A 22300-nucleotide genomic window follows, 5' to 3' on the forward strand; every position below is an offset into this window, starting at 1 on the left:
GTGGCATGCGGTAGTGTGTGGCATGCGGTAGTGTGCGGCGTGCAGCAGTGTGTGGCGTGCAGCAGTGTGTGGCGTGCAGCGGCATGCAGCAGTGTGTGGCGTGCAGCAGTGTGTGGCGTGTAGCAGTGTGCGGCGTGCAGCAGTGTGCGGCATGCAGCAGTGTGTGGCGTGCAGCAGTGTGTGGCGTGCAGCAGTGTGAGGCGTGCAGCAGTGTTTCGTGTAGCAGTGTGAGGCGTGCAGCAGTGTGCAGCGTGCAGCAGTTTGTGGCGTGTAGCAGTGTGTAATGCAGCAGTGTGTAATGCAGCAGTGTGCGCAGCAGTGTGTGGCGTGCGGTAGTGTGCGGCGTGCAGCAGTGTGCAGCGTGCAGCAGTATGTGGCGTGCAGCAGTATGTGGCATGCAGCAGTATGTGGCGTGCAGCAGTGTGTGGCGTGCAGCAGTGTGTGGCGTGCAGCAGTGTGTGGCGTGCAGCAGTGTGTGGCGTGGTTTGTAAACAACAAGAAAAGCGGACATCAAAGGAAGGGTGGGAGGGAACGAGCATATGGGGTGTGAGTTATAACGAAAGTTAATTGTTGTAAGAGGGGATGCAGGAAGTGAGGCCGAGCAGGCGCTGGCGAAAGCAGTCTGCTGCTTTCAAGTCCGATGCCAGATGCCAGATGCCAGCTTCGCGCTTGAATGCCTCCCATGCACTAGCCATAAACCGCATTCCTAAGGTCTTGTGCCCCTTACTAAATCTCTCTGAATCAGTGGTCGAAGTGGGCGGGAACGGCAGGGCACTGCCTGAATGTATCTTTGAAATTTGGGGCTTGTTTTGTTTCCCCAGTTATGAACTCAAGACTATTAATACCATAATGCAAATAACATCAGGACTGGATGACCTTGTTGCTCCTGGCAGAGTGGGATATAAGAGCTTCAGAAGAAGCAAGACAATATTTAAAAAGTATTAGTTGACGTGAGCTGCAGCAAGTGAGAGTACAGGGGGTAGAGGTCAGGAAGCATATGCTGAGTTGAACCTCCCTACAAATCTGGACATGAGCATTGAAGCAGCATGTGCAATGGCTCTGGGGCCCAGAGGCTTGAGGGGGGCCACTGAGCCCCGATTATTGCTGTATTTCAAAGTTCAAATAGTGGCATTCAGTGCTTACAAATTAAGCACTGAATGGAAACATACATATGAGAACCTACACCAATTTCAGCAATTAGAAACTCTAAAAATATCTTGAAACTGCGTTTCAAAACATTTGACGTGATTGAGGTCGCAAAATGAAGTCTTTATTTATATACAGTCGATGCATTCAGGAAAAAAAGAAAAAAAAGAAAAATATATATATATATATATATATATATATATATATATATATATATATATATATATATATATATATATATATATTTCCGAAAATGACAAGCACAGTACTCCACAAAGCCATTACAACTATCGTCTGGCCACGAGGGACTAAAGTAACAGGCATCGCGAACCCTTTGTCCATGAAGTACTCGAACCATCTGGAACATGAAAGAGCTCAATCAATATACACATTTTAGCGACTGGACGTGCGGCCTCATCAATTAATACTTACTCTAATCATTTCTTCAAAGTCGCACCAATAAAACGAACAAGTGCACTAACAAAATACATCATCGGGCATACGAATCCCCCTTCATCTCGTATACATCAAGCATCAAGTAAATTCACCAGAAGCCATATTTGTAAACGACAAAACACAATATTGCACATGGGTAACTAAACAAACGAACCGACGAGATAACTGAAGTGTGTGTTGCAATCTACCCCTAATGTAACCTTAACTACACATCAAACTTTAGTGCAAACTGGTCAAAGTCAAATATACATGCCACCCCAGAAGGCGCTTTACCAGTGGAAGCGATATGTCAGTTTTAGCTAAAGGCGTGAATTCAGACTCGTTTGCATAACACAGCTCTGCGGACAATACACAAGTTTCCGAGTTTGCATGTTTGGTGCGACCTGCCCTGGAGGCGATTGGGGGTATTCAGTGGTGTGCTGCAACGACTCCTATTTACAACGCTATGGAATGGCGACCTGTCCAGTGCCACATACTAGAAGCAGACAGCCATGCGGGCAGGTGTCATTTATACACCCGCATTTACTCAAGGCACAGATAAATAAGGAGTACACGGGCTGACAGAGGCAGTCATAAACTGATGGGGAAGAGGGCACAGACTGGAGATGAGAGCCGTGCAATGTGCACGGCAAACAGGAGTTTAAAACAAGCTTTGGCAACGCAGCCGCGAAAGTGAAAGTGATCGCAATCGCGATTACGATCGCGTGCAACGGAGGGCGCGCGTGCACGTTCACGTGCACTGTAGCTTTAGGCCACGGCAGCACTTTGAAAAAGCCTGTTTACAAAATGTCTCGGCCAGATCAGCGCAAGCGCTGGATCAGTCGAGACCTAAAAATGAAAGCACTGTGAGTCAAGCAGCACCTCCAGTACCTTCAATATTTAAATACATCAAAAAGGGAACGAAAACTGTGAATTTCATTTGGGTAAACATGCATATAGCATGTATTGAGCACCAACAAGGTGTGCAGCGTTAGGAATGGAGTTTATACAAACATTCAAATTGAAGAGAGACAAGTGAAACAAAAGAGCCTTCCTATCTCCTGCAGAGACATTTTGAAAAAAATGGTGCAAATAGCACATTTCATAGCACAATTGTCACATAAATTTGACTATAAAAAGGGTAATAGGTTTGAAAGGATATTCATGAATATTCCAGTATATTATGCTTTGCCTTGTAAACCTGACACACTCCCCAAAATTGTTAGAAGTTTAACTCTACAAGAAATAGTTTACAAAATGGTGGTCAAAGGATGCATTTTCTGGCAGAGTTTCTGTAGAAAAGTTTAAAAGGTCATAGGTGAGACATGCAGTTTACAAAGTGCAATTCAAAAGGCCTGTCTTTTGTCACATCTTCTGCTTACATTTATACATTTCACTTCCTTACAAATTTACATCCTGCTCCTTCAAAGTTGATTGCCAATCACATTATCTGACTAGCAATCTCCTTCAAAGGGGCAGAGATAAAAATACACAAATCTCACAATCTCATGAAGTACACAGCAAAGTGAGATAGGGGCCGATTCACAGAACTAATCTGAGATAAAATCTTAAACTTTCTACTTTTGGTATTCACAGGCATTTAGTGGTAGTAAAGTTAGGACTCCTAACTTTACTACTGCTAAATGCCTTTTGTGAATACCAAAAGTCGTAAAGTTAAGATTTTGTCTCAGTTTAGTAGTAGTAAAGTTAGAAGTCCTAACTTTACTACTATTAAATGCCTTCTGTGTATACCAAAAGTAGTACGTTTAGGATTTTATCTCAGATTAGTTCTGTGAATCGGCCCCATAGTTTTTACAGCTGTATCACTCAGGTTACAAAGACTTTACATGGTCTAGCAGTCAATGAGTTTAAATAATCTCAGACACCTGGATCTCAGATAGCAGAAGATGTTATCATTCAAGTATCAGTTTTAAACATTTATGTAGAAACGCAGTCATATTGCCCCCAAATACCACTTCAGCAGTATATGAAAATATTGCGATTAAATATAAGCTTTCCATTGGGAACAGCAAACTCAGTTCCTCCAAACAAAAGCACACTTATTTTTAAGAAAAGCGCAATCAGTGTCTTAAGTTTTGGTATCCAACATTATCTTGACTTTATCATCACGCAGTCACGCAGAGTTTCAACTGCTGCCACACAAGGATAGATGCTGACTTGTATGTGCATACATCAACCGCTCTACCTTATTTTTAGGAAAAAAACAAAATAAGCATTTCCAATGTTAAGACCTTGGACTGGTTAGATATCATTTGGGTTAATTTCCAAATAAAGGAACCCTATTTCCTGGAATAATTTAATGGAATTCCACAAATAAAATCTTAGGAAATGGGACAAGAAAACAAATAATGTGAGAAGGGGACAGGAGTAAATGGAGCAGAATAGAGTTGAGGTGTGCGGTATAGGTAGGGATAAACACATGGTTTAGGTGGAAGTAGAGGCTCAAGCACATAGGCAGACATAGAGGTATTAGGGTATGGGTTGGGGTGTACGTACCAGGGTGTAGTTTCTGCTATATAGGGTGGGGCAGATGCACTAGTGTATAGTTAAAGGTACTATGGTATGGAGATGCTCTGATGGACTAGGGTATGGTTAAGTTTAAACATGGGTAAAGGCAGAGGTAAGAACATTTAGGTGGGGTCGACGTAACAGGATGTAAGTTGAAGTACGGATACTAAGGTATAAGTACAACCAGAGTTACTAGCGCAGTGGAATGGAGATGCAGTGGTATAAGTGTAGGTGCATGGATAGGGGCAAGGGAACTAAAGTATATGCAGTTGCAGATGTACTGTGGCATAGTTAGGGTACTACTGTATTGGTTCAGGCAGAAGTGTTAGGGTATAGGTAATAGTAAGGGAATGGAAAGGACTACAGATGGGTATGGGGGATATATATCCCTTTACATCGCATGCGTTTACAATGCATGCCATCACAACGCCGTTGTTACAACGACTGAGTTGTTACATCGCAGTACCATTACAACGCAAGTCGTTACAACGACTTGATCTGGGGGGGGGCGCTGGACTTAGGAGTAGTATAATTTACTATTCCAACTCCAGTGTGTGCAACAGTAGAGAAGGTGTTGGAATAGTAAATTATACTATTCCTTAGTTTAGCGCGCCCCCTAGAGCAAGTAGTTGTAACGACTTGCGTTGTAATGGTACTGCGATGTAACAACACGGTCGTTGTAACAACCGCGTTGTAATCGCATGCGTTGTAACACATGTGATGGCTGTTTCCCGGGCAGTGGTAAATGTGCCAGGGTGTAGGAGGGTAGGAGTAATAGGGTTTAGGCAGTGGTAGAGACACTAGGGAAAAGGCAAGGATAGGAGTGGTAGAATATAGGCAGCAACACTACGGGATAGGTAGGGACAGAGGGAACAAGGTACTTGAAGAAGTACGGAGTGGGTGAGAGGCACTAGGGTATAGGTAATGGCGGTAGAAGTACACTATGGTATAATTAGGTGAAGAGATATTATAGTATAAACATGGTAGATGAGCCAGGGTATAGGTATTAACTGGGGTATGGGAAGGGGTATATGTGAGGTTAGGTAGAAGTAAAGGCAGTAGGTTTAGAGTGGTACTAGCTATAGGTCAAGGTAGTAGAATATATGCTGGGGTAGTGTTACTAGAGTACAGTTAAGAAGAGGGACTGAGGCCATGAACATGGGTATAGATAGAGATAGAAGTGGCTGTAGTCAGGGATAAAGGACTAGGGTAAAGGAAAAAAATAAGGCAAGGGGAGAGAGCAAGGGAAAGTGATGGTGAGTAAAGGAGTGAAAAAGGCAGGAGTCTGGCGGGGTACACCCACAAGTGATCTATATGATCCTGAAAAACATAGAACCACATGGATTTTTTTCAACATCCAGAGTAGTTACCATGGTAGATTCAATATCTTTGGAACTCCAATCATTTGGAAAAATTTGAGGAAACAGATTTGTGGAGAACGATTTTCCTGAACAGGTTTCAACATGTGTGTTTTTTCGTCAGCAACCATTTGGTTGTGGCGGTGCGTGAAATGCTCTTCCCTCGTGGGCTATTTGTCTGTTTCTAAATAAACATCTTTAACTCTACATTGTGTTTGGACCCGTTTTTCCCACTACTACAATAACCTTCTGATACTACCAGGATATGCAGTGTAAAGGGTCAAAGATATTTTTCCAGGGAAGAATAAACGAGGAAATGTACACCTTCTTGTTGCATGGCTATATACGGAAATAGCATTTGAGTGTCGTGAAAAATCAAAGAATATTCCAGCAATTCTTTCTTCACTAAAAAAAAAAGCAAGAATCTACTCCAAACTTAGACGTACTTTTGAGACTTTTTTCTAGGGAAGTTTTGTGAATCGAGCTCACAAGTTTTGACTCAAACTTCAGCATAATTTGAAGGGAATGGCCTTGCCTAGTTTTTTTTATTTCAGATTACGAAGAAAATCTCCGGTATAATGAAAACAGGGTCTGAAAATACTGTTTCGCTAAATTACATGACACGAGTAAGAATCCCATACAATTCCACAGAAAGTAATCAAAGTTACCTGCCCAGAAAACATTACACTAGACATGGATGCCTCAAACCTATAATCCGCCTCTAAGGCGCATAACCGTAATATAAAGGGCCTGAATTCGTCTATTTAGTTGGACGTTGAAATATGCCACTTTTTATGCCACATAACTACAGTAGTTTCCACCATTAACCTATTTAGAAGTTGAGTTCCCCTCTCTCAGACAAAGTGATCTGGAGTATTTTAAACTTACGCTGCCATCTGGCGTTTACATTTAGGTATCACCCCAAAAGGTAATTCGTACCCACATATTATAAATTAGTAAATGCCCAAAGAAAGGCGTTGTTGCCAAGTATATCCTACATATTTCAAGTGCAGTGAATTGACAAGCCTTACCTGGGCCCCGGTAGTCTGGGAGATGCTCTAAACTGTCAAAGATACCGTTGGAAGAAAGCACTGAGCCGTTGCAAAGGGAGTCATATCGAATCAAATAAACGCCTCTTAGTTTTTCTTTTTAACGGGAAAAGGCAGCACGGACCTCTTTCCTGTGCCACATTATGCAGTTATTTGTGCCGTTTGGACACGTTTAGAGAAATAAAGCAACACTTAAACGTACATCTACAAGTCACAATGGATGTAGCCAAGTAGAGTCTCTGTCAAGAGAAAAGGGTAGTAAAGTAGGCAGAGCACAATCACAGCGTTAGCAAACATTATCTTTCGATTCCTAAAGTCCACATAGGCAAGAGTGACAACTTTCCAGATTTCAACACTCAATCTCACAGAAAGGCAATTTCCTTATGAAATCGGTCGAGTCTTCATAACTTGTTAATTTCCGTGATGCTGACGCCTGTTATAAACACAATTAAAGGATTCCTTCCAGTGTAGTAAATGGATAAATGTACTCCGGGAGTCTAAAATTAAGGGTGGGTGGCTGAAATGAGTTAAAGCGGAGAACGCGTTGAGGTGAAGAAGGTGGGTTATTGTGTTTCCAGATACACCCACGACCGGGGCCGTCCAGCAGCTGTGAATCCCGAATGCAACTGACTAACGTTGCTAGGACACTCACAGCCGCTGTTCAGCCTCGAGCGTGGAACACCAATTGAACACACACAATGCACGAGAACATTAGTGATACAAGGAGAGTGTGGTCTCGTGACACCACGAGGCCACCACTCTCAAATACATACTCTAACAACACCTTCCCTCGAAACAGTAGAAAAGAGAACTGCCACAAAGATAATATTAGAATCATGTAAAAAAAGAGGAATAGGGGTGAAAGAATGTACCTCTAGAGTAAAGTGGTAAATGAAACAAACAAGAAAAAACTTAAACAATGGAAATGTATCGTAATACAAAATCTTTGAACCTACACTCACTTCAGACATTTCACTTGTACCAAGTGCTCACGAAGTTTGTTGCTCCGCAACAAATGCAGGTGTCACAGGACCCATTCATGACCCCGGATGCACCTTTGTCTGAGACCAATCAAGCCATTCACAATGGTCACTGCTAACAACTCCATGTTTGTTTATGATGTCATCTCGAGAACTAGTCATCTTAACCTGGGACCTTTCGTTCCCCCATCCTTTGTTATCAAGGAGAGCTGACCCTTTGTTCTCCTGTATCACAGACACTTGCAAAGAAAATCTAGACCTGCCCTTCGCTACCTTCATTAATTTTTAATGAGCTCCCAGTCTCCTTTCTGCTAAAGTAGATCTCCAAAGTCCTTCCCTGAATCAAAATGTACTTTCATATCTGCTTGTTTCTGCTGTACCCAGGATCTAAGTGTGTCCAAAGATTCCACACTCTACTTATTTTTCTCACTCGGCCAGTTAGGAAATGGACAAGTATGCACCTTTTTGCCTCAGAGAAGGGGATGATGGAGCAGGGGTTCGAGAAAAGAAACCTGCTCGAATTAATACCCCCATAATACGTACTAACAGTAAGTAGTAAATAAAACTAACATGCTCCTTACACAAAAACGTGGGAAATAGCTTTGCGCGTGTATGCACTAACGTGTATTAATATGAGTAGGAACTAAAAACAGTGGGGCATATTATCAAGGACAGAGTTAAAATTATCGCCGGTTTAGCGGCAGAAAACTGTCGCTAAAGCGGCGATAATGGGCTAGATAATATGTCCTTGAGAATTCCAATAGAAACCCATGATCACACCAGAACATGGACTTCTATTGGAATTCTCAAGGGCATATTATCAAGCCCATTATCGCCGCTTTAGCGGCAGTTTTCTACAGCTAAACCGGCGATAATTTTTAACGCCGTCCTTGATAATATGCCCCTGTGTTTGCAGTATGCTTTGGAGAAAACGAAAATAAATGCATGACTAGGCCGCATGTGCATTTCATAGTTGCACGTTGGATCTTGCTTTTAAACAAAGAGTAATGCTGCTTTCTGCTTAAAGCTTATGCTAGGTAACTCTAACAAGGAATAGTGCAAGGAGGAGGGTACAGATTGAAAACTATATTGTCATATAATTAATAAATGTTTGTTTTCATTTACTATAGTGTGCTGGATGAAAACACCATCTTGTCTTAAATTGTCCAAAGAGGGAGGGGTGAATTGAGAAGTGTATCTGAAATGAAAGAGCCAAGACAGACACGCTGTGTACAGCAGAAAAGATGCCCGAGTTGAAGGTCAAAGTGACGTTCGTCTGCCAAGTGACAGAATCGACCATGGGACCAGAGTCTTATTTCGCGGACGTTGACAATTTTATGAATAAATGTCTTCAAACGTATCTTATGAAAGAAAATTTGAGCACGTGTTAAAAACCTAACTGTGAGAAAGAATGCTGAACAATAAAGTGACTAAATTGTACATGAAGTCCCCATGGTGTGACAGAGCCACCCCCAAAGCCCACCAATCATTTGCGCAGATTTTAGTAATGTTTCAATTTATGTGGGACGGACATGTAGGTTATAGGGTATAACTAGGGTGCCTTTAAGGGTGTGGTTATGACGTGCGGGGAGGAAGAGAAAACGGGTGAATGCGTCGCTGTTCGTCGGTTTGCAGAGAGGCCTAGCTGTGTTCCTGTCCCTGTCCTACCTTTGGGTCTAGTAATCTTTGTTCCCTGATCCTATTTCAGGGAACCGCCACCATCTCCTAGGCCGAGAGGGTGGTTTTCCACAAGCCGAAAGGTTTGTATTGTCTCTGAATCATACATGCAAATTGTTTGCAAATGTATTTTATTCCTGAATCTTCTGTCTCTTCACCTATCCACTCCGTCATAGATACATTCAACATATGATTTTAGAAGAAACTATTTGTCTCTTCATCTATCCCCTCCTTTAGGTGTATGATGTTTCGCATATATTTTTGCTGAAACTTTTTATCTCTTAATCTATCCACTCTTTCATGCATAATGCCATTGTTTAAGAGATGAGTTTGTATTCATGTTAAATGTTTTGATGATTTCTCTTCCTTTGTGGGTTTCATTATTTGCATTTGTGACTGTATGCAATGAGCGTCCGCATTAATATTAAGATAAAGCTTCATGAACTTTACCGAGTCTGTGATTATTTAGCTGACTAAAGCGTTAGTTAGATAGTGAAATCATTATCATCAACTATTCAACTAATTGGTCCATCGACCAAATAGAAGGAAAGTTGATTAATTAATTTAGTAGGCATTCTAATAATGTTATACATGGTTCACAAGAAAGGAAAGTATTGAACATAAATAAATTGACCCCAGCACATCAGGGATTATGGGTGAATGTGTTTTGGCCATTGTAATTGTATGACTTGAGTATTGATCCCTGATCAGGTATTGACCTCACGCTGGAGCAGTGTCTTGGTAGCAGAGGACGATTTAATTATTGATTAGTTTGGTAATGATTATTGACTATTGAGTATATGTTCTTAACATGAAAAGTTAGTGTCCCGTTTTATGTTGTCTGGACGTTCAGGTATGGAGATATCTGAGGAATCCCGGGAATGGAATTTTGCCTGAAGTAGGCAGAAGAAGAGTGGGGTAATGAAGCCACACTGCAGAAGTACTTTTTCTGTTGTAATAATACCTAAAAGCTACGGAGGGCTGTAGGTGTTATGTTAGGGATATTTTGTATATAAGTGGAGTGACTGAAATAGCGAAGGGTCCTCTTGTGAAATCTTGGCCTTATCCCTAGAGGAATAATAGGTCCACCCAGAGTTTGTTTGAAGAGTAAAATAGCGCTGGTCGTTATTAGGACTCGTAGTGAGAAAATCTCTTGAAAAGTGAAAACTATCTCTTTATTTAGTAGAACAGAAAAGGTAGCATTGTTTTTGTGTTGTTAGTAATGGAGGATTTTGATTAGGAGAACTTAAAAAAAATATTGCTGTAATATTTTGTGAAGGGAGGGTCAGTAGAACTCTTAATACTGACATCAGAGAAGGCCGTGCTAGCATTGGTCAGACAGCGGGCGTGTGTTTAGCTGTGATTGGTTGGTGTAAGCTGCGCTAGCAGTGGTTGAGACTTTGCTTACGTAGCAGTGCTCTGATTGGTTGGTTGGTGTGAGTCGCGCTGGCATAGGAGGAGAGCCGACAAATAGAATATATAGAATTAAGGAAGGTTTCCTTGTTTAATTTGGTGAAGTACACTAGCGTAAAGGATCATAAAAATGAAGCTGCTAAAGAAAATAAAGAATTTTTTCAATAGGGACGAACCGATTGTGACTAGACCAGGAATTCCTATTCTGCCCCCAAAAACGCCTGCTTCTTATATGATGTTGGAGCGAGGATATCATACGTGTATATGGTTAGAGAATTGGGTTGAGTATACAAAGGACGATGGTGTCATAGCTTTTCTACAACATGGTACATTCAATGTAAGGATATTGCAGAATCTGATATATCGAATGAATGCATTAGAACCAAAGCCTAGATTGACGCAGTATGAAGCATTGGAAGAATGGGAAGTTGAGGCATTTGAAAGAGAAAAATATAGAGGCGGTAATGGAAGATACAGGAGTTGGAGGCATGCTTATCCTTTTGAAAGTAGGGAAGACAAATTGAAAAATGGAGGAGAGCTGCAGTAACAGAAGGGTTGTATCCAGTTTTAGTTGTCGATGATCAGACAGGAGGAAAGTGTAAAGAGAAAAAGAAGTATATAGAGACTCCTAGTTTTAGAGATGACCCGAATAATTCTGAGGATGATGAATTGTCGCAGGATATGATGACTAAAAGACCTCCGCCTTATAAAGAGAATTCAGGAGAAATAACCCAGAGTGCTCCACAGATGGAAACCCCACTGACTCCCCAGGTTACCGAAATAGCTAAAGTGGTGAGAGAAAATGAAACAAATGTATTGAATAAGGCAAGACTGGAGCAGGTTCAGAAAGTAAATCAGTTAGGACTGAATGCGGATGCATTGATAGTACCAGTACCAATTGGTCCTGTAGTTCCTTTGTATGGGGAAAGACAGAATATGTCAAAAGTACATTCATTGGCAGTTCCGAGAAGTGGTAGAGGAGTGGAGTGGCGACAGTAATGAATGAGAACGGTCAAGGTGATCAGAATACTACATTATGATATCTTTCGGTTTGTGAGTTGATAACGGAGACCCCCAAAGAGGTATACAATTAGATCTAAGGAGAATAGGGCCAAATGTTACTCCAGTAGCAGGAGGTTCAGCAGGTCCTTCACCAGAGGAATTCAACAATTGGATAAAGGAAATGACAAAGCCAAAACCACAGCCACAGAGTATTAATGTGAGTCAATTAAAAGTACATTTGGAAGAAATGATTATTGGGACAATAAGTCCAGACAGGTTAGGGACTTATTGAGAGGATGAACTGTTGTTTTTGTGCAAAAGCATTACCTGGAGAGCAAAGAATTTACATGAGAAGATATCCGAAGCTGCTAGTGAGTATGGAGTAGACATAGAAAAGTCGAAAGTGTTGCAGAAGTCATACAGATTAGCTTTCACTGACAAGGATCTAGAGAGTTTGAATGCGTCGGGAAAAAGATTACAGGTGAAAGAATTGATGAACATTCTGAAGAAATGGGGAGATGTGGATCGATGGAAAAATAGAAGGTCAAGAAAGAAGGAAGAAGCAGCTAGTAAAGGAACATCTATGTTTTCGTTAAAAGAGACAGAACAGGTTGAAAGGGTGTGTCCAATGAGAGAAGTACCAGGTGGTGGATATGTTCATGTTCCATGGTCAAGACAGGATATATTGTCTTTCAGGAACGATTTTTTTCCCCAGGTTGAGAGAGAAACCAGTTGAATGGTATAAACAGGTAGAAATGTTTGTGAAAGTCTCGAAGGTTTTGTTAAAGGAATTAGATGGATTGTTTGAGATTCTTGTTCCAGCAGATCTATGGACAGAGTGTAAGATCACTGTTGATTGGCCAAAAGAAGAATATCCTAGGGACCCTAAAACAGGTCCACCGCCTGATGAAGTGATAAAAAATTATAATCAAGTAAACACGTTTCTGAGAGGGAAATGTTCCCTTTAGGAAACAGATTGGGTTAAAATTGACAGAACGACCCAGGAACCAAACGAATCAGTACATGCCTGCTATGAAAGGTTGTTGCAGGCATTTAAACAGTATAGTGGATTTGAAAATATTAGAGATAAGGATATGGGAAATATTGTGTATCGTTTTGTGTTTGGATTTATACCAGAAATTAGTAATATGATTCAACAGCATTTGATGTGCTGGTAAAGCAAAACGAGAGACGAAATTCTGAGGTATGCCAAGTATTATAGTGATGACAATGAATCTAGACATAAAAAGTTAAAGGAGAAAATGATCTGGGCACAGGTGAAAGTGGCAGAGCAGCAAGAGATGAATAATAGCTCTCAAGCTAGTAATCAGATGGGTGGTCAGAATCAAAATGGACAAAATTCCAGTGGAGAGAAAGGAAGAGGAAAAATGAATAGACAGGAAGCTATGAAGAAATTTCCTTGTCATGCGTGCAGAAAGCTTGGACATTGGAAGAAAGAGTATAAATCTGCTCAAAAGATTAAGGCGAGAAATCAAAATTTAATTCCACAGATGCAGAATGAGGTGAGTGTAAATCAACAGCAACAAATATTTACTCAGCAGTTACAGGTGCTACAAGCTCCCATGCCAAATAATGTGAATGCTCAAGTGCAGAACTCCAGTGCGAGTACTGGATATCACGGAGGTGACCAAAGTGGTAAGAATCAAACTGTGCAAATGGTTCCACAATATTGGTTGCAGTGCAATGAGAATGATTCAGACTCATCTCAATGACGGTGCCTGAGGGGGGAGGAGGAGTGCGCACTTGGCGCATCCTTGGCGGTAGATCAGTCAGGTCCATTTGTTGATGGAAAGGTGGAAGGGAATGACATTACATTTTTTGTGGACACTGGTGCTACCCGTTCTACTGTGAGAGCAGCAGAAATTCCAAACCTACCCCTCTCGGGAGTAACTATCCAAGTTGTAGGAGTCTCGAATAAGCATATTAGAATGCCAGTCACAAATCCAAAAGAAGTTCACATTGGTAACTTCAAAGAAATGCATCGGTTTGTGGTATGTGACTCGAGTCCAGTAAATCTCTTGGGAAGAGATTTACTATGCAAGATGAATTGCACCATCTACTGTACACCAGATGGTATTGCATTTCAGACACCTGATGAGGATGTTGAATTTAGAATGTTGTTAGTGAAGCAAGGAACAGAGGTGGGTGAATTGTTTTTACTTATAGAAGAGAATTTGCCTGAAGAATTAAAAAGTGTAATGAGATCAGAAGTGTGGGATTTTTGAGGAAAGGAAATTGTCCTAATGAGAAATTTAGATTACAGTTAAGGATGGTGCTGTATATCCAAACACACATCCAAATGAGTCCAGAAGTAATTGCAGGAGTTGCTCCGGTGATTGACCAAATGATTGAACAAGGAATTTTAAAAGAAATAATGAGCAGTCCTTGTAATTTGCCTTTCATAGGTATCAAAAAGCCTAGTGGGAAATACCAGATAGTACAGGATTTGAGAAAGATTAATACAATTTAGTACCCTGTTGTCCTGTAGTACCAAATCCAGCAGTGATACTTTATCAGATTCCCTGTGATGCCGAATGGTACACTGTTATTGATTTGTGCCAAGTCTTTTTCTCGATTCCTTTGCATCCAGAAAGCCAGTATTTCTTTGCGTTCCAGTTTGGAGACAGTGTCTTGGCATGGTGCCGAGTTCCTCAAGGGTACACAGAGAGTCCCTCAATCTTCAACCAGATCTTGCAAAAATGTCTGTAGACTTTAGTCATGCCAGGAAATTCAGTTTTGTTTCAATATATTGATGACCTACTGGTGGCATCAAAGACACAAGAGGCATGTGTGAAAGACACAATTGCCCTATTGAACTATCTGGCAGAGGGTGGACACAAAGTGTCTCCAGCTAAACTGCAATTTTGTAAACAAAAAGTCCAGGACCTAGGACACAAAATAGAGAAAGGAGTTAGGAAAGTGACCCCAGAAAGAATTAAAGTGATCAAACAGATGAGTCCACCCAACATACAAAAAGAAGTACGAATGTTTTTGGGAATGGTTGGATATTATTGGCGGTGGATCAGTGTTTTTTCACTGATTGCAAAACCTCTACAGAGGGTAACACGGAAGGATGTGAAAGATCCAATTGTTCTGGATGATGAAAGTATGGAAGCTTTTGTAAAATTGAGAAGCAGCCTTTGTCATGCACCTGCATTGGAAATTCCAGATTATTCCAAGGAATTTGCGTTGTACTGTTGTGAGAGAGATCGGTGCTCACTTTCAGTCCTAACTCAGAAACATGGAATGGCACGACATCCAGTAGCATATTTTTCTGCTACTTTGGATTCAGTGGGTGCAGTGTTGTCAGAATGTTTGAAAGCAGTAGCAGCTACTTGTGTGAGTCTGGAACAAAGTGAACCAATTGTGATGGGATGCCCAGTCAAGGTGTCTGTGCCACATTCTTTTGAGATTCTTTTGACTCATATTCATACACAGTACCTAATCTCTAGTCGGCTGACTAAGTATGAGAGAATGATTATGGGTGCTGAGAATGTGACTGTGGTGATGTGCACAGCTGTAAATCTGGCAACCCTGTTGCCAAAGTCTCGTTGTGAGGAAGTGAGAGAAGAAGCGGATCATGATTGTTTGGATATGACAGAACTGTGCACTAAACCCAGGCCTGACATTGAGGAGGTTCCGTTGGAAGAATCAGATTGTGAGATATTTGTGGATGGGCCATGCCTGAGAAATGGAAAAGGTGAACTATGTACTGCCTATGCTGTTTGCCCCATAGCAGGAGTTATTGAAGCATCCTGTCTAAAAGGGGTAAGCTCCATTCAAATTGCTGAACTAATAGCTCTAATTAGAGCGTGCAAAATTTGCAAAAGCCTGAAGGTAATCATATTCACTGATAGCCAATACAAATTCGGGGTTGTCCACGATTTTGGACAGTTATGGATGCAGAGGGGATTTCTGACTTCTTCAGGTACTCCAATCCACAACAGCAAAACTGTAAAAGAATTATTGGATGCTTTGCAGATGCACAAAAGAATTGCAGTGGTCAAATGTGGTGCGCATAAATCAGGAGATGATTATGTGACAAAGGCCAACGGATATGCCGACCAAATTGCACAAAATTCAATGGCTTTAAACAGATCAATTGAAAGTGGAAATACCGAATGCCATCTTATGTTTACCACAACATTTGAAACTTAGTAATAACTTAGGCAGATGCAGGAAGAAGCAAGTGATGAAGTAAAGGAAAGGTGGAGTAATACAGGCTGTGAAAAGAGAGCAGAAAATGAACTATGGGTCTATTATGACGGGAAACCAGTTCTACCAGAGTCTTTACTTTCCCATATGCCCAGAGTTTACCATGGAATTGTACATATTGGAAGAGATGCAATGATCAGACTCTTCAAGTAGTCATGGTACAACCCAAAGTTCAGGGTCATTGCAGAGAGCGTTTGCCAGAGGTGTGTTATATGTCAGCAGCAAAATCCAGGCAGAAAGACAGTTGTTAGTTGGGGACGAATTGGGAGAGCAGGAGGACCATTTACCCGACTCCAACTTGAATTTATCGAGTTTACCCCATGTAATAAGCTGAAGTATGTATTAGTGGTTGTCTGTTTGTTCTCTCGTTGGGTGGAAGCCTATCCCATGAGAAGAAATAATAGCCTCACTGTAGCTAAACTGCTTTTGAAAAAACTGGTTCCTAAGTTTGGAATTCCAGTCACTTTAGAGACAGATAGAGGAACCCATTTTAATAATGAGATAATTCGGCTGATTTGTGCCGCATTTAACATTGAGCAGAAGCTGCATTGTGCCTATCGACCTGAAGCATCTGGAGTGGTCGAGCAAATCAATGGTACTATAAAATCCAATTTAGGGAAAGTGTGTGCATCCACATCACTGAAATGGCCTGACGCTTTACCCATTGTACTGATAAGTCTAAGAAGTATTCCTGACCAAAAGACGGGATTGAGTCCTCATGAGATCCTCATGGGAAGAGCAATGAGACAAGCATACATAACAGCAAACAAATTGATGAGTTTATCTGATGATCTGGTACTCGATTATTGCAGATGATTGGCTGATCTGGTATGTTCTGTGTCACACCAGGTTGGAGAAGATGCCACTACAACACAGCCAAAACAAGCTCATGATCTGAGTCCAGGCAAATGAGTTCTTGTCAAGAAGCACGTAAGGAAATAGTGCTTAGAACCCAGGTGGAACTGACCTTATCAAGTCATACTGGTGACAACAACGGCAGTGAAGTGTGGTGGTTTGCCAAAACGAATCCATGCGAGCCATACCAGACGGGTCCTAGGTCCACTTGAATGACAAGGAGAGCAGCAACTGGTAAAACAAGAACAAAGACCAGTGGTTGAAGTGTGTGAAGCTGATGTATCTAGAGTGACAGATTCTGAAGATCAACCAGATGATGAACAGCCGAGCACAAGTCAAGTAAAGTGGGCACCAGATACTTGGTCTCAGAAGACTGCTGTTTAGCCAGAAGAAAGTGAGTTCACAGTTGAAAGAGAAGTTACTGTCGAGACAGCAGAACCAGATGTTGCTGAAAATCAGGAAGAAGAACAGATCAAAGAAAGGCCAAAAAAAAGTATATGTGTACCAGACACAGAAGTTGAAAAAAGTAGTTCAAACAAAGAAAAGGTGATAATTGGCCAGGTGGAGTGAAAAGACTGAAATATACTCTAGTGAGGAGAAAGTCAAAAAGAAGACCAGAACAAAGTAATGAGGTCTCATGTCAAACAGAACAAGCAGAGTCAGACGAAGAACTAGTATAAAAAACCAGGAGAGTGAGAATTCCAAGCAGAGAATACAAGGCACCAGAATAGACCTACGTCATTTTGAAAGAAATTGAAAGTTCTGATCCAAATGAAGAAAAAGACAGTTCTGACACTGAGCAAGTTGATGAAAGCAAATTGAGACCACCCCTAAAAGAACTGTGAAAATTTAAAAGTGGTGACAATTGGTAACTAAAAGACAAACTGAATGACTCAGAAGACCAAAAGAAAAAGCAAAATAAAAGAAAGGGATAAAGAAGAAAGCCTGTAGGTCTAGGATTACACCATTATTTTTCTGTATTTTTATTAGCATTCATAGGTTTAGATAGATTTACATTTTTATATAGGATACAAAATGGCTAAAGCAGAAGTGACTGAACATCCAAAATCTAGTCTAAAACGTAGATGTATTGAAGCTTGCTTAAGTAGTGTCTTGTTGTTAATATTTATGTGGAAATAACTAACTGTCCTTTTACCTATTCTGATGGTAACTAATGATGGAAACAATACTAATGATGTAACAAGAGAAAGAATGAGTGATGTCACTAATGAAACACCTAATACTAAACTAGAACCATTGGATGGAAGTATTCTCCATCATGATAAATCAATTAGTGATTTCTCGTTAAATGTGTTGACTAAATTATTGTATGAGTATATAGAAACCATGAATGTGAGTGATTGTTATGTGTGCATGCAATTACCTTCGTCTGTCTCAGAGGGGGTGACCTATCTCTATCTACCTTTAACCGATGGTGTGTCTTGCAGTGTACTAACTAGCCTTTTTTAAGTGACGGGGAAACTCGAATATCACTACTCCAATATAGATCTAGTATTTTCCGAAATAACTGTTATTAAGGGACTAAATAAGGTTTTAAGTAGTAAAAATGCACATTATATGGGAGCGTTCTTCCATATCACTGAAACTTTTGATGCAGAATATGCTTATAGAAATAATCTGACTTGTAGCTAGCGGGTGGAAGAAAAGATTTTCATAGAAGGTAGAAGAGAAAGTTTCCAGAAAAAGGCTGCTGAACAGAAGTCACGGCTATCTCCGTGGGCTTTTAGAGAGGGAGTTTATGAGAAAGGCGAGACATACGCTGCAATGTCCCTGGACTGGGCCCAGAAAGGGAAAATATGTTTGCTTAGAACAAAAACTAAGTATAGCAATTACTTCATTGGTAGTAGTGAATGTGGACATACTTTTCAAATTACTGGAGGTTGGGGATTGAAAGGTGGAACTGATCCTGTCTTTCCAGTAGTCTATTATGTGTGTGGTAGTAAGGCTTATTATAGATTGCCTGCACATTGGTATAGAAGTTGTTATTTTGCTATTGTCTTCCCTAAGGTCTATCACATAGACCGAAGTAGTAATGAACTCAACGAAGTAAAACAAGGACTAACACGCAGTAGAAGAGCAAGTTTCTCAGAAATAGTAGGTGATATTTTCCTTAAGTCGACAAAATCCGAAAGTTGTCCACAGTGGTTGATCGTTTATCAACGGATCCTGCTGGTGGGTTTTTGATGATTGACACAGAAATGGTTGCAATCAGATCAATGGTTTTGCAAAATCGACTTGCCATTGATATCTTACTGGCAAAAGAGGGTGGAGTCTGTGACATGTTGAAAATCCAACACTGATGTAGCTATATTCCTGATAAAAGTAAAGGAATTGTGGCATATATAAAAAACATTATGAAATTACATGAGGACTTGACCCAACTGGAGGTTGATGGTGTTTGGGAGAAACTTGGGAAGGGTTTCTCCTCTGTGAGTAAATGATTTTCTCCCTTTGGAAGTAGCTTATAGTGGAAATAATAATGCCAATAGTTTCTGAAGCCATAGTAGCATTAATGATAATAACATATAAATGTTGAAAGTGTAAAAGTGGGAAAAGAGAAGTGACAGAATCAAAGAATGAACGAAGATCAAGTAAAAGAAAAAGAGAAGAGATAGAATTAGAAGACATGAAAGGGAAATACTATGATATGATGAAAGATTTAGATGAAGGTGCCATAAAAAGAAAGAAGAGTACTGAGTTTTAGATAAAATGAAGATGGCACTCGGTATGGTAGGTTTTTTATGATGGCTCCTGAAAGCCATCAGAGGGGGGATTGATGGAGTAGGGGTTCGAGAAAAGAAACCTGCTCGAATTAATACCCCCATAATACGTACTAACAGTAAGTAGTAAATAAAACTAACATGCACCTTACACAAAAATGTGGGAAATAGCTTTACGCATGTATGCACTAACGTGTATTAATATGAGTAGGAACTAAAAACTGTATTTGCAGTATGCTTTGGAGAAAACAAAAATAAATGCATGACTAGACCGCATGTGAATTTCATAGTTGCATGTTGCATCTTGCTTTTAAACAAAGAGTAATGCTGCTTTCTGCTAAAAGCTTATGCTAGGTAACTCTAATAAGGAATAGTGCAAGGAGGGGGGTACACTGTGAAAACTATATTGTCATATATCTAATAAATGTTCTTTTTCATTTACTATAGTGTGCTTGATGAAAACTTCATCTTGTCTTAAATTTTCCAAAGAGGGAGGAGTGAATTGAGGAGTGTATCTGAAATGACAGAGCCAAGACAGACACGCTGTGCACAGCAGAAAAGATGCCAGAGTTGAAGGTCAAAGTGACTTCCGTCTGTCAAGTGATAGAATCGACCTTGGGACCAGAGTCTTATTCTGCAGATGTTGACAATTTTGTTAATTAAAGTCTTCAAATGTATCTTATGAAAGAACACGTGAGCATGTGTAAAAAGCCACCTCAAAAACCCACCAATCATTTGCTTAGATTTAAGTAATGCTTCAATTTATGTGGGATGGACATGTAGGTTTTAGGGCATAACTGGGGTGCCTTTAGGGGTGTGGGTATGACTTACGGGGAGGAAGAGAAGTCGGGTGAATGCGTCGCTGTTCGTCGGTTTGCAGAGAGGCCTAACAGTGTTCCTGTCCCTGTCCTACCTTTGGGTCCAGCAATCTTTGTTCCCTGATCCTATTTCAGGGAAACCCCACCATCTCCGAGGCCGAGGGGGTGGTTTTCCACAAACCGATAGGTTTATATTGTCTCTGACTCATACAAGCAAATTGTTTGCAAATGTATTTTATTCCTGAATCTTGTGTCTCTTCACCTATCCACTCCATCATAGATATATTGAACATATTATTTTAGATTAAACTATTTATCTCTTCATCTATCCCTTCCATTAGGTGTATTATGTTTCGCATATATTTTTGCTGAAACTTTTGTCCCTTAATCTATCCACTCTGTCATGCATAATGTCATTGTTTAAGAGATGAGTTTGTATTCATTTGAAATGTATTGATGATTTCTCTCCCTTTGTGAGTTTCATTATTTGCATTTGTGACTGTATGCAATGAGCATCCGCATTAATATTAAGATAAAGCTTCATGAACTTTACTGAGTGTCTGTGATTATTTAGCTGACTAAAGGGTTAGCTAGATAGTAAAATCATTATCATGAACTATTCAACTAATTGGTCCATCGACCAAATAGAAGGAAAGTTGATTCATTAATTTAGTAGGCATTCTAATGATGTTATACGTGGCTCATAAGAAAGGAAAGTATTGAACATAAATAAATTGACCCCAGCGCATCAGGGATTATGGGTGAATGTGTATGGGCCATTATAATTGTATGAATGGAGTATTGATCTCTGATCAGGTATTGACCTCGCGCTGGATCAGGGACACCTGTTGTCCAGTGAGGAGTTATATTGTAAAACCAAATTTTATTGCGTATAAACTCTAGAGGATCTTGTCCGGATGAGATGGCGGTCTGTATCCCCTTCTGTTTCCCCTCTCCATCAGGCCATTGGTAGAGGGGAATACAATGCCCCTTTCAAATGATGGATATCATGATGTTTAAAAAAATTAACACATAAGTTGGGAAACAAAATGTGTCCTGTTATCGGTGACAATGATTTTGGGTTAACCTTTCACTACAAAAACATTTAACAAAAACTAAATAACATTATCAGTGGTCGCCCCCTCGCAAAAACAATAGTACATCCGTTTGGTATAATAATTGACAAACAGAATCAAGTACTGATTATTAGATTAAAAAAATTCACAGGGATCAGAAAAATACAGACCCACTTTGTCCCAAGGATTCTGCGGAAATGGGACAGGATGAAGTGGCGTAGACAATGTTCTCCAATGTTTCTCTGACAGCAAGTATTTTTCAAATTTTTCAATCATAGTTCTAACATGAAATTCTAGGGAACACCACCAATATTACTGTTTTAAGTATTGACAAGTTTTTGTGACCCATAAATGTCCCTGATGGGTTGCCAAATGACTGCAGTGCATGAGCTCTCTAGGGGAACAAAGAGATCATTATGCATGACCATGTCTTGAACAACAGACAATTCATCAGCCACATTTGCAAAGTTCCCTAACTCTGCAGAAAGAGTCCTGCATTCAGGACAGCTGCCAACAAGAAATTCCATGACCCGAGAAAGAGTAACATTGATAGCATAAGCAGTACTCCATTCACTTTTCGTAATAGGTGCACACTCTAACACATCATCAACAGCTGCCACCACACATTCAACATCTTCAGTCTCATTTTGCTCTTCATCCCTCTGCCCTGAAATTCTTCCCACCAGGTATGTGCTTGATTCTAAAAGGAAACTTCTTGAAGTTTACATAACAAGCTTACCAATCTAGCAGAAGCTTTGTTTGCCCCACTGTTACTAATCATGTGCATGAGTGGTTTCTGATCAGAATAAAGCTCAAAGTCTTGACCCCAAATATATGACCTATATTTCTGAATGGGCCACACACACGCAAGAGCTTCGTGCTCGATGGTCTGTAATGTGTTTCTGTTGGTTGGAGGGTCCTAGAGGCGAAGGCAATAGTGTGTTCTTTACCTGCAACACACTGCCCAAAAACCGCTTCAAGACCA

The 22300-nt window shown here is 40.5% G+C and overlaps 1 protein-coding gene across 1 annotated transcript in view; it reads right to left on the reverse strand.

Moving 5' to 3' along the window:
- Nucleotides 1–7022, reverse strand: part of NME8 (NME/NM23 family member 8) — a 1023835-nt gene extending 1016813 nt beyond the window's left edge. Inside the window, exon 1 of the mRNA XM_085606381.1 lies at nt 6500–7022. The gene's annotated coding sequence lies outside the window, so the exon portion shown is untranslated. The remainder of the gene's footprint in view (nt 1–6499) is intronic.
- Nucleotides 7023–22300: the final 15278 nt, after the last annotated feature.

The sequence above is a fragment of the Triturus cristatus genome, chromosome 5_2 (genome assembly GCF_964204655.1).
Source record: "Triturus cristatus chromosome 5_2, aTriCri1.1, whole genome shotgun sequence".
NCBI classification, from domain to species: Eukaryota; Metazoa; Chordata; class Amphibia; order Caudata; family Salamandridae; genus Triturus; species Triturus cristatus.